General features: G+C 36.1%; 1 protein-coding gene across 2 annotated transcripts in view; it reads right to left on the reverse strand.

Annotated features, from left to right (window-relative positions):
- Positions 1–12,452, reverse strand: part of LOC146922352 (general transcription and DNA repair factor IIH subunit TFB5-like) — an 84,870-nt gene that overhangs the window by 42,461 nt on the left and 29,957 nt on the right. The window contains exon 1 of one of the 2 annotated variants that reach the window (XR_015012425.1): positions 3,066–3,101. The exons of the other annotated variant lie outside the window; for it this stretch is intronic. The gene's annotated coding sequence lies outside the window, so the exon portion shown is untranslated. Of the gene's footprint in view, positions 1–3,065; positions 3,102–12,452 lie in introns of those variants that run through there. 2 annotated transcript variants of the gene reach the window in all.

The following is a 12,452-nucleotide window of genomic DNA, read 5'->3' on the forward strand; positions in this document are numbered from 1 at the left end:
AGAAAGTTTGATGGAAATATTAATTATGTGATGTCACTTAATACGAATTAAGTATCGGTGTCGTATTTAACACGCTTAAGACAAGGGCATTATGGTAAATGCATGAAAGAGGGATATTTAAGTAGGTTTGGCCAAAAATATCTCATTTTCCCTTATCCTTTCTCTCTCTAGGTTTTTGGCAAAGAATTCTCTCCTCCTTCTCTCCTCTTTCACGCCCTACCTCTCTTCTCCTTACCATCCAAAAGTTTGTTCCAACATTGAATCAAGTTAAGTTATGTTCCGTCAAGATTTCTTAAGCCAAAAGGAAGCTTGGTTCTAACATGATTTCACTTCTTTCACCATTGACAAGATTGAAGAAGTTAGGGTTTCATTGAAGTTAGGAGAAGGTGAGGCTTGGAAGCTTGATGAACCAATATGGATATTAGCAACTTATCAAGCAAGAAACAACCATGGGTTAGAATTGAAGCTTGAGGACTATCTTGGAATCAAGATCAAGAGTTAGGGTTTGAGCTTGAGCAAGATGGATTTAAGCTTGTTAGATGCTGCAATTATCAAATGAGTTCTTAGATAGTTTTCCACCCTTGGGATTATGTGTTTTACTCTTGTAAGATAACCTTGAATTCTAGGGTTTTTATATATTAAGATTAGTTGCCCTTTTCTTGCCATGCTTGCTATACTTGTGAATACTTGTCTTGAGACTGTTTTACGGGTTTTCTAAGATCACTAGAGTAATAATATGCATAGAGACACTTGGTTTTGAGGTTTTTGGGTCCAAAACACCATTTTTACAAGTGCCGGACTGTCACAACTCGCCACGGCGAGCGGGTTGCTCGCTAGGCAAGCTAGACCACCAGAACCGGGGGTTTGCTCGCTCCCAACTTGCCACGGTGAGTAAATCACTCGCCTAGGCGAGTAGACGGTGTGCAAGTGCACCGATTGCTCGCTTCGGGCGTTGTTGGCATGTTCCGGTTCGGCTTTTTCTTCGAGAAGTCTTTTTATAAAGGTAAACCCCTTAAACCAAGGTCCTATTTGATAATCTTGTGCAAGGTTTTCTTGAGAAAGAAGCAAGTATGTGACAAAGTTAGCAAAGCATGACAAACGAGAGATGTTACGATTAGAATACGGTAGCAATTTAATAATTCGGGAAGGGAATGAAAGTAGAGCCTTGACATAGCTTGTCGGGAATTAGAATAGCAAGTAAAGAAATAGAATGCTACGCATGGGCAATATGCTTGATAAGACGCAAAGTATTTTAGAGTATTCTCTTCGCATAGGAGCTAAAGTGACTATACAAGTATGGCAAGACGTGAGTCGATTAGATATCTATTCACATAGAAAGTTAAGCAAGCATATAAGTTTACCTCTAGTTGGATCGTTTAAGGATTCGAGGTAAAAGAGATAGTATGTATAGGTTTAACCTTCATGCATGCATAAGACTAAGACTTTTAAGATGAAAGTGCCATGTCTCTTGCTATCCACACTAGGTTGGATACAAGGGGTTCTCCGAGGGGAACGGTTAAGCCACAAGGGAGCCGCATGTCACTAAGTAATCAAAGTGAAGGTGTCGTGTCTTTTGTATTCCTTCCAAGGTTGGATATAAAAGGTTCTCCAAGGGGAACGGGGTAAGCCGTAAGGGACCCGCACGTCACTAAGGGAGTCCGGTGTACCTTAGCTAGGTAATTCCACGGTAGTAAGGGATTAACTTCCGGGTTACTCCACTTGGGATTAATCCGTAAAATGAACTCGAGATAATTATGTTTTTTCAACGCTAACCTAATCAATGAATGCTATGCATAATTATTAGACATGTTTATATTATGTCATAGAGCCTTTACGTAGATTGTCAAGAACTAGTAAGTTAACGGGAATTCCACGAGAAAGTCTAGATATGATATGTTGTTAGACGCAACGTATTCATGCAAGTAGAAGCAAGTAAAGAAAGTTATACCGATGACGATCTTAGGTTTCCCTAATCGTCCGGTTTAGAATCGTGTCATGATTGAGTATGCTTAGGCCTCGATACGTAGAGCGTATTCTTGGCAACGCGGTTTTAGATTCCCCTTGACCGCCATGACACGTATAAGAAGTAAAGCCTATAACAAGGTAAGAAGTACCTATGATGGGTCTAGTATGCACTACTTGTCTTGGTAAGCATGACCACACACCTATAATCAACCGGCATGTTGTATTGTAGACACGTGGTGACCATAGGTTTCTCGAGGTTACCTATAGCCTAGGATTAGGTAGAACTCACCGAGAGATTATGTCTCATCCCAATCCTTATTTGTTTCGGATAAACAGGTTGGATGACAAGCTAGTAGCCGAATGGATGTTTTAGCAAGTGTTTGTTCGTACTGTTGCGGGATGGTATGGATATTCAAGGGGCATTTACTATGCTTTAGAAAAGTTGAGTTGTATTATCATTGTACGAACGCACATTGTTGTATAAGATATTCATTCGAAGTTTTATTGTTGTAAATTTTAATGTATCTAGTACTAAACTTAACGCACATGCTAAACTTTCTAGATACGTTTAGTGTGGATGTTACAAAACTAACTATAAAAAATAACATTCAAGATCATACCAACTAACGAGAGACACCGTCAAGAATATTGTTGTAATTTAGGTTAACTAAGTGATAACGGGTTGGACCTTGGGGTGTGCTTCTCTCAAGGTCTCGTGTTCGATTCCCCGGTTGCCAATTTCGATGGTTGGTCCATAGCTCTAACTTTAAATGGGCCCCGCAATTGGACGGCGAGATTGGACCCCTCGGATTAGTCGGTCCTTAGGTCGGATATCGAGTTCAAAAAAAAGTGATAACTCTTTACACATTTGAGGACAATTTTTGATTTTAATTGAAAACTTAGTACCCGGTCCAAGAATTGGGAGACCAATCCCGAGTTCATGTATGAACTAAACAAACACAAGAATGGTTAACTTAACACCAAGAGTATTCCAAGGTGATTTGAGGACTAAAATTAGTAATTAATTTTTGAAACGAATAGGATTAAGAATGCATATGAAGAAATGAAAGGAAAAGAGAGAGTGTGTTACGATAACGAACCAGGAAATGAAGACGCCTTTAGTTGCATTGACCATGGTTTGTGAATGGAGTCGATGAGAAGCTCTGCTGCTGACGCAATTCCTTTTGAAGCCGTGGTTATCGCAATTATTCCGGCTAGTTAGAGATCGATCGGTGCCACTCTTACTTGTTTTTGATTCCACATTACCAAAGCGGAACTAAAATATTTTTGGCTAAAATATGGTTTTGGTCCCCGCAAAATAGGCCGATTTTGGTTTTAGTCCCTGCAAATTTTTTTTATAGCTTTTGGTCCCCGCAAAAATAGGCCAGTTTTGGTTTTAGTCCTTGCAAATTTTTTTATAGCTTTTCGTCCGAAAAAATAGGCCGAGTTTTGGTTTTAGTCCCTGCAAAATTTTTTTATAGTTTTTGGTCCCCGCAAAAATATGTCGGTTTTGCTTTTAGTCCTCGCAAATCTTTTATAATTTTTTTTATAGAATTAAAAAATTCTGGAAAATTGAAAAATTAATAAAAAAATTAAAAAAATTAGGAAAATTGAAAAATTAAAAAAAAATTAAAAAAATTCTGGAAAAATTAAAAATTAATAAAAAATTGAAAAAAATATTAAAAAGTCTGGAAAATCGAAAAATTAATAAAAAAATTAAAAAATTCTGGAAAAATGAAAAATCAATAAAAAAATTGAAAAAATATTAAAAAATTGGAAAATTGAAAAATTAATAAAAATGAAAAAAATAGAAAAAAACAGAAAAAATAAAAAAAATCTGGAAAAATTAATAAAAATAAAAAATGATTAAAAAATAAAATAATCTAATAAAATGAAATATAATGAAAAAATTCGGAAAATAAAAAATATTCGATTAGTATATATGTCGAAATTTCGAAATTACGGAAAAAATGTATTTTTCAAAATTTTGAAATTTTGGTTAGTATATATGTCTAGCTTTGGTTAGTATATATCTCGGTTTATAAATACACAAAAGTTCCCGCTTTATAAATACACAAAAATTCCCGAAAAAAATACTAATGAAAATTTCGAAATTTCGAAAAATACATAAAAAACCTAAGCTCGGTTTATAAATACACAAAAATTCCCGGAAATTTTTTGAGAAATACTAATGAAAATTTCAAAAATTTCGAAAATTTTTCATTAAAATTTCATTTTTCCAGAATTTCATTTTTATTTTCGAAAATTTAAAATTTCATTAAAATTTATTTTCCAGAATTTCATTAAATTTTAAAATTTCGAAAATTTCATTTTTCCATAATTTTATTTTTTTTAGAAAATTTTTGAAATTTTATTTTTTCCAGAATTTTTTAATCTTTTATTTGTTCCAGATTTTTTAAATTTTTTCCGGTTTTTTTCAATTTTTTTTATTAATTTTTAATTTTTCCAGAATTTTTAAATTTTTTTATTAATTTTTCGATTTTCCAGAATTTTTTAATATTTTTTATTAATTTTTAATTTTTCCAGATTTTTTTTAATTTTTTTTATTAATTTTTCAATTTTCCAGAATTTTTAATTTTTTTTAAAAAAAAACTATAAAAAAAATTATAAAAGATTTGCGGGGACTAAAACCAAAAATGGCCTATTTTTGCAGGGACCAAAAGCTATAAATTTTTTTTGCGAGGGACTAAAACCAAAACTGGCCTATTTTTGCAGGGACCAAAAGCTATAAAAAAAATTTGCGAGACTAAAACCAAAACTGGCCTATTTTGCAGGACCAAAACCATATTTTAGCCAATATTTTTTAAATCATTTAGCATGTATTTGTTTGAAGGTCTAAAATCATGGGCGGTTTTACTTGGTCACAACCACATATCAAATTGATTTGGTTTGAATTGTCCCTAGAATCACAATCTTAGGAATATTATTCTTTGGAACATAATAGTTATCGGGAGTTTTATTTTTAAAAGCAATGATTATCTCTTGTAACACCCATACTAGACGTATCTAGAAAGTCTAGCATGTGCGTTATTTTAGTCTTGGATACATTAAAATTTACAACATAAATTTCATACGAATGAATATTTATACAACAAATTGCGTTCGTACATAAATCACATAAACATCTCGACCATACATATATAATTTCATCCTTAAATTCCAAAGCATCTTGCAGCAACACGAACGCACACTTGCCGAACATCCATCCGACTTCAAGCTTGCATAACATCTGCTTATACGAAACAAATAAGGATTGGGATGAGACATAATGTCTCGGTGAGTTCCCCTAAATCCTAGGCTATAGGCAACCTCGAGGGGAAACCTACGGTCACCACGTGTCTACATTACAACCCGACGGTTGATTATACGTGTGTGGGGACTTGCATACTTAGACGGTAGTGCATACTAGAGCCGTCATAATCTTATCTTAACTTGTTACGGGCTTGACTTCCTATACGTGTCATGGCGGTCGAAAGGGAACCTAGAACCGCATTGCCAAGAATACGGTCTACGTATCAAGGCCTAAACATATCATAATCATGGCACGATTCTAAACCGGACGATCGGGGAAACCTAAGATCGTCCTCGGTATCATGTTCATTACTTGTTCTATTCCATGCCTTGTACTTGTCTTATAGCACCTAGTGCTCTAGTTCTTAAACATAAACGTGCATGGACTCATTCTTACATGTCATAACATAATCATAATCATGAGTAACATAATCGTATCCATATCATGCATAAACGTATCTAAGTTCATTCATTAGGTTAGCGTTGAACAAACAATCATTATCTTGGTTCATTTTATGGATAGTCCCGGGTGGAGTAACCCCGAGTACAATCCCATACATGACCGATGTATGTACATCGGACTCCCTCGGTGTCGTGCGATCCCCTTACGGAGCCTTCCCGTTTCCAAATGGAAACCCCTTGAATCCATACCTTCATGGATTGCAAGAGACACGAACACCTACATCTTAATTACTCGGTACTGTGTGATCCCCTTACGGAGCCTTCCCCGTTCCCATCATGAGAACCCCTTGAATCCATACCTTCATGGATTGCAAGAGACATGGCACCTACATATACTTATAATGGTCTTGTCGTACATATACTTAAACATATTCATACTTACTTGCTTATTACCTCGGACCCTTGAGTCGATCCGATTAACGGTAAACTTATACTTGTTCATGTACATACTTAATCATGGTGGAGTGATTAACTAATCAAACCACATCTTAACATGCTTGCTATCTTATTCTTAATCATGTGCGAAGATAACATTCTTCGCGTCATATCATCTAGGGATTCTTGCTAACTAGCTAGTTCTCGACAACTATGTCGAGGCTCTAGTTTCATTCCCTTGCTAGTTCATCACTACCCATGCATATTACATAACATATCATTCTTGCGTATCATTTATCAACAAGCATTGTTAATGATTTACCATGCGTTTCCTTCGTTTAAAACGTTGTTCGGAATTGTACATTAGGCACTTGGAATTGAGGGGTTCATATTTCAATAAAAGTTTGCAAGAAACGGAACTCAAAAGACATTTTTGGACCTACGGAACATTTTAGAACATTTGCACTGAAGTCTTTGTCTAAAGCTGTGAACATTTCAAAACGTTTTCATAAAAAGTCTTGTCAAAAGCTGTACGGACGCTTAAGCAACGCTAAAGCGTGCGAGGACGCTTTTAGGACGCTTTAGCGTCCTCCAAGCGTGCAGGTCCAGGTAGTTACGACATTTTGGACGCTTTCGCGTCTTGTGGACGCTTAAGCTTCCCGCCATCGGTCCGAAGTGCGAAATCGTATTTTGGCTTAAAATCTCAACTTCCAAGTGATCTAATGCGACCCAATCATCCAATACATCATAAAAACGTTATATAACATTTGCATGGAATCAATTAACAATAATTGCTCATAAATGACACAAAGGGGTACTAAAACCCTAGTTTTACAAACTAACATAATTCATGTTTTCTCACAAATCAAAACATAATCCCAAAAGGGTAGGATAGCTATCTATGGAACTCACCTAATCATGTTGTGAACTTGATTTCCAAGCTTCAAGCATCTTCTTTACTTCATGTCTCAAAACCCTAACTCTTGACTTACCAACAACTATGGCCTTAGCTCATCAATCCATCTTCAAATCATCTTCTTCTTTGTTTCTTAACCATGAATAAACCATAGCTTGCATCATCTTCCCTTGACATCAACAAACCATATTTCTTCATGAACTTATCTTGAGGAGAAAGAGTGGAACAACCCAAACCAAACTCCCACAACTTGGAAGATCATATAGGAACATAACCCACAAGCTTGACATGAGTAGAGGAAGAATTAGTGGAAGAAAGAAGAAGAGAGAGTGGCGCATGAGAAGAGGGAAGGAGGAGAATATGTCTTGCCAAAACATAGAAAGAGAAAGAAGATCCAAAAATGGGATATTTTGGTGCCTTAACCAAATAAATATCCTTCCCAAGTGAAATTACCAAAATACCCTTACCTTAAGTGTGTTAGACACGATGCGATACTTAACTCGTACCCAAGTGACATACCATAATAAATTTCCATCATACTTGTTTTCTTTAAATATTTGACGTTGACACGTCAAGCCGGTAATATTCCGATAGAGACCGGCGGGATATTACATTCTACCCCTTAAAGAAATTTCGTCCTCGAAATTTAGAAACCATCTACCAGTCATCGTAGCTAAACGTGTCTTCTTGGGTTCAGTTGTATAATATCTTATCATGCTCACTCGAAAGAGTTCGAACATACTTCTTATCAAAACATGTGATTCCCTCTCTCTTTTAAAAACATAGACCATCTTAGAACATTGTGATCAAAACTTACTCATGATTGATCGTCTCGGATCCATAACTTAATCACTTAACATGTATCATTCACATAGTAACTTAACATTAACTTGGTCACTCGGGATTTGCCTTTCAACCGGAGTCCTACTAGAATCCAGAGTTTGCCTGTAGTGCTCAATTACATCATAAACATCCGGTCATGTAAACATATAGTTCATGCATTATCTTACTTAGACGATTCCACGAATCTCTTATCTCCTTTCGCAGCCTTAACAAATCTTACTATCTCATTGCGATTTAATTGCGATCTCATTACATCCAAAATAATGGATAACTCATATAACATGACATGGAGAAGTGAAATTAACAATGCCGATTCATCGAACAATCTAATAACCGGTGTTGTGGTTCACATGCTCTTGAAACTTTCTATTAAATTTATTTTTACTTGTATAAAACACTTTTAGCACAAACCCGTGCATCCCGTATGATATTAGTATCACACGAACATCCTTGTTTTTATAACATTTGCATACTTTCAAGTGCCGCTTCTTGTTAAATGATAACGATACATGTTCAAGCATATTGCTTTAAGATTTTTTTTTAAATATTCGTATATGGGTTATTGGAACGAATAGATACTTTGCTAAAAAAAAATTATCATTTCAAACCGAGTCGATTTTGGTACAACATAACCACAAGACGAGTCTTTATATTTTGAAAAAGGTTTCACGGCTCATCTTATGTGAACTTACTTGCTCACGACATAACTCCTCGGTTTCGACAATGAAAAGTTTCACGTTTAAAATAAGCTTCATTCCCAAGTTCCTCGATACCGGTCTTAACTAAAAAAAATATTATGAATCATGCTTTAACATATCTTAACAAGTATCGTTTTCACTCAACAAGTATTGCATACGGGAGTATGATTCTCATCTCGAAAACCCGAGAGTTGCATCCCTCTAAATCTTACATATTTCCCAATATCATCATTCATACATCCCGATCAATTCATATATGATAACTCTTGTCCTTTTCATCTTACTTATATAACAACACATACTTAAAACTTTTACTTTAGCTAATACCGATTGATTGAGCATCCATCCTTACTTATCACGTCGATAACTCCTCACTTGTCTTATAATGCATTCTTGTTAACTTGTGTTACCAACCGAATATTCTTCACTATGATTCTTTCATACTAAAATTCCATGTTTCATGATTAACGATTAGCTTCCATGGCGCTACTGCGATTCCCTCCGGTTGGCTTAAACTAATACTCTATTACGTTAGAGCGATGGAGACTTCACATTTACGCTTATCACTTGAATACTCTTTTCTTGAACTGTTCTCAAAATCTTCCATGTTGCAACCAACATCACGACCTTACACTTGTCTTGTCAATTTCAAACTCATAATACTTGACTTGGGGGTAAACTTTACGTTCTTGCTGGTTGAATTTACCTGCTAAGGTATACATAACACACTTGAACTTCTTTCCAAGAAAACTCGAATTCTTTTAACAAACTCATCTAACACTTAAACATATATTTCTTGAACATCTAGCCTTGGTACCCTCGTATCTTCGCATACTATATTTTGCTTAATCATACCAATGCTTGCTCGTTGATTTTTCTTTTAAAGAAAACTTCGTAAACTAGCACACGAGTCATTGACGTTGATGATTTTATACTTTATAAATATATTGAGTTTAGGCCCCGGTCGTTGCTCTAAAATCATAGGACGAGTTGATAACACATACATGTCATCAAATCTAGATTCTAATGAGTCTAGCTCGCTCTACGAGTGTCGTAGCAAACCGATTCCTAGAAAATCTCGTGAATTTTCAAAATGTCAACTTCAATCACCCATACGCGTAAATCTTTTTAAATTTATTTAAACTTTATGTTTCAACATCATATCGAGCCTTAACAAGTCTATTATGCAAAACATAGGTTCGAGAGATACGTCATATTTCCACATAATCCGTGAACCTTGTGATTTCTTATAACTTTGCACCGCTTTAACTTCTTACTTCATACATCATGTATATACCTCGGTGACTTCCTTCTAAATGCCGGAACTTATATACTCTTGATCTTGGCTCTTGACTCTTGACACCTTAACTTCCAAAGCTACCTTAAACCGTATCGATTTCGTTGATGGTTGCCCATGTCTTTTCCTTGAAAATCTTAGGCTATGTTATGCATTAGTTACTTGATGTCATAAATTATTTTCGTCATATAAAAGATTATTGTGAAGATATCTCCCCAATAGTCATTGCAAACCATTGGAACGAACGGGTAAATTTCATAAAAAACGGAAAATGTTCCAAGTTCGCTATTGGTGAGTTTCTCCAACTATATTTTTTTCCTCAAGTAACCAATGCACATCATTCATTCCTAGCATCGTAAAACATTCCATAAAGTATGCATTGCGACTTCAACCTTTTCGATACAATTCTTGGCACGTTGGAAATCAATGCCTTAATCCCGATAACATAAAACTTTCTCTTGAATCCTTAACTTCCTCCACTACGAATAGCTTACCTCTTTACGTTGCCACTTACGCAACTTTCCGAACATACATGTCCTTAACTTCATTCATATAACATCATTCACGAGAGCTCGTCGACTCCGTCAACATACGTCAACTTCTCACTATCTTGTAACCTTGTACCGACATTCCGAATATCATAAATCCGTTCCAACAAGAATTCTTACCGAAACTTTCGGTCATGGTTAGATATATATATATATATATATATATATATATATATATATATATATATATCCAACTTCTTCACTTACGGGTACATTAAGTATCACTATCATCTTACCCGACATTGTCGAAACGTTCCTTCTTAACATGTCTTACATTCCCGGAGGATTCACACTTCTACTTGATTAGTTCACCGGCCACCTTTTGGCACGATCAAACTACTTCATCACATACTTCGTTCCTCCTGGGTTCTATTCAGCTCTCGGGCATCCATTCTAATCGTTGAATGCTAAATTGAGTTGATCCGGCTCAACTAACAACAACAACCAGAACATTTACCCGAAACCCAATGGTCCCACTACCTTAGTTGTAATTTAATGACCCAAGGCACGGTCGAATCGACCCGCTGCGATACCAAATGTAACACCCATACTAGACATATCTAGAAAGTCTAGCATGTGCGTTATTTTAGTCTTGGATACATTAAAATTTACAACATAAATTTCATACGAATGAATATTTATACAACAAATTGCATTCGTACATAAATCACATAAACATCTCGACCATACATATATAATTTCATCCTTAAATTCCAAAGCATCTTGCAGCAACACGAACGCACACTTGCCGAACATCCATCCGACTTCAAGCTTGCATAACATCCTGCTTATCCGAAACAAATAAGGATTGGGATGAGACATAATGTCTCAGTGAGTTCCCCTAAATCCTAGGCTATAGGCAACCTCGAGGGGAAACCTACGGTCACCACGTGTCTACATTACAACTGACGGTTGATTATACGTGTGTGGGGACTTGCATACTTAGACGGTAGTGCATACTAGAGCCGTCATAATCTTATCTTAACTTGTTATAGGCTTCACTTCCTATATGTGTCATGGCGGTCGAAAGGGAACCTAGAACCGCATTGCCAAGAATACGGTCTACGTATCAAGGCCTAAACATATCATAATCATGGCACGATTCTAAACCCAGGACGATCGGGGAAACCTAAGATCGTCCTCGGTATCATGTTCATTACTTGTTCTATTCCATGCCTTGTACTTGTCTTATAGCACCTAGTGCTCTAGTTCTTAAACATAAACGTGCATGGACTCATTCTTACATGTCATAACATAATCATAATCATGAGTAACATAATCGTATCCATATCATGCATAAATGTATCTAAGTTCATTCATTAGGTTAGCGTTGAACAAATAATCATTATCTTGGTTCATTTTACGGATAGTCCCGGGTGGAGTAACCCGAGTACAATCCCATACATGACTGATGTATGTACATCGGACTCCCTCGGTGTCGTGCGATCCCCTTACGGAGCCTTCCCCGTTTCCAAATGGAAACCCCTTGAATCCATACCTTCATGGATTGCAAGAGACATGAACACCTACATCTTAATTACTCGGTACCATGTGATCCCCTTACGGAGCCTTCCCCGTTCCCATCATGAGAACCCCTTGAATCCATACCTTCATGGATTGCAAGAGACATGGCACCTACATATACTTATCATGGTCTTGTCGTACGTATACTTAAACATATTCATACTTACTTGCTTATTACCTCGGACCCTTGAGTCGATCCTATTAACGGTAAACTTATACTTGTTCATGTACATACTTAATCGTGGTGGAGTGATTAACTAATCAAACCACATCTTAACATGCTTGCTATCTTATTCTTAATCATGTGCGAAGATAACATTTTTCGCGTCTTATCATCTAGGGATTCTTGCTAACTAGCTAGTTCTCGACAACTATGTCGAGGCTCTAGTTTCATTCCCTTGTTAGTTCATTATCCATGCATATTACATAACATATCATTCTTGCGTATCATTTATCAACAAGCATTGTTAATGATTTACCATGCGTTTCCTTCGTTTAAAACCTTGTTCGGA

The sequence above is a fragment of the Medicago sativa genome, chromosome 5 (genome assembly GCF_051527215.1).
Source record: "Medicago sativa cultivar Bolivia chromosome 5, Bolivia_mono, whole genome shotgun sequence".
In the NCBI taxonomy this organism is placed as follows: Eukaryota; Viridiplantae; Streptophyta; class Magnoliopsida; order Fabales; family Fabaceae; genus Medicago; species Medicago sativa.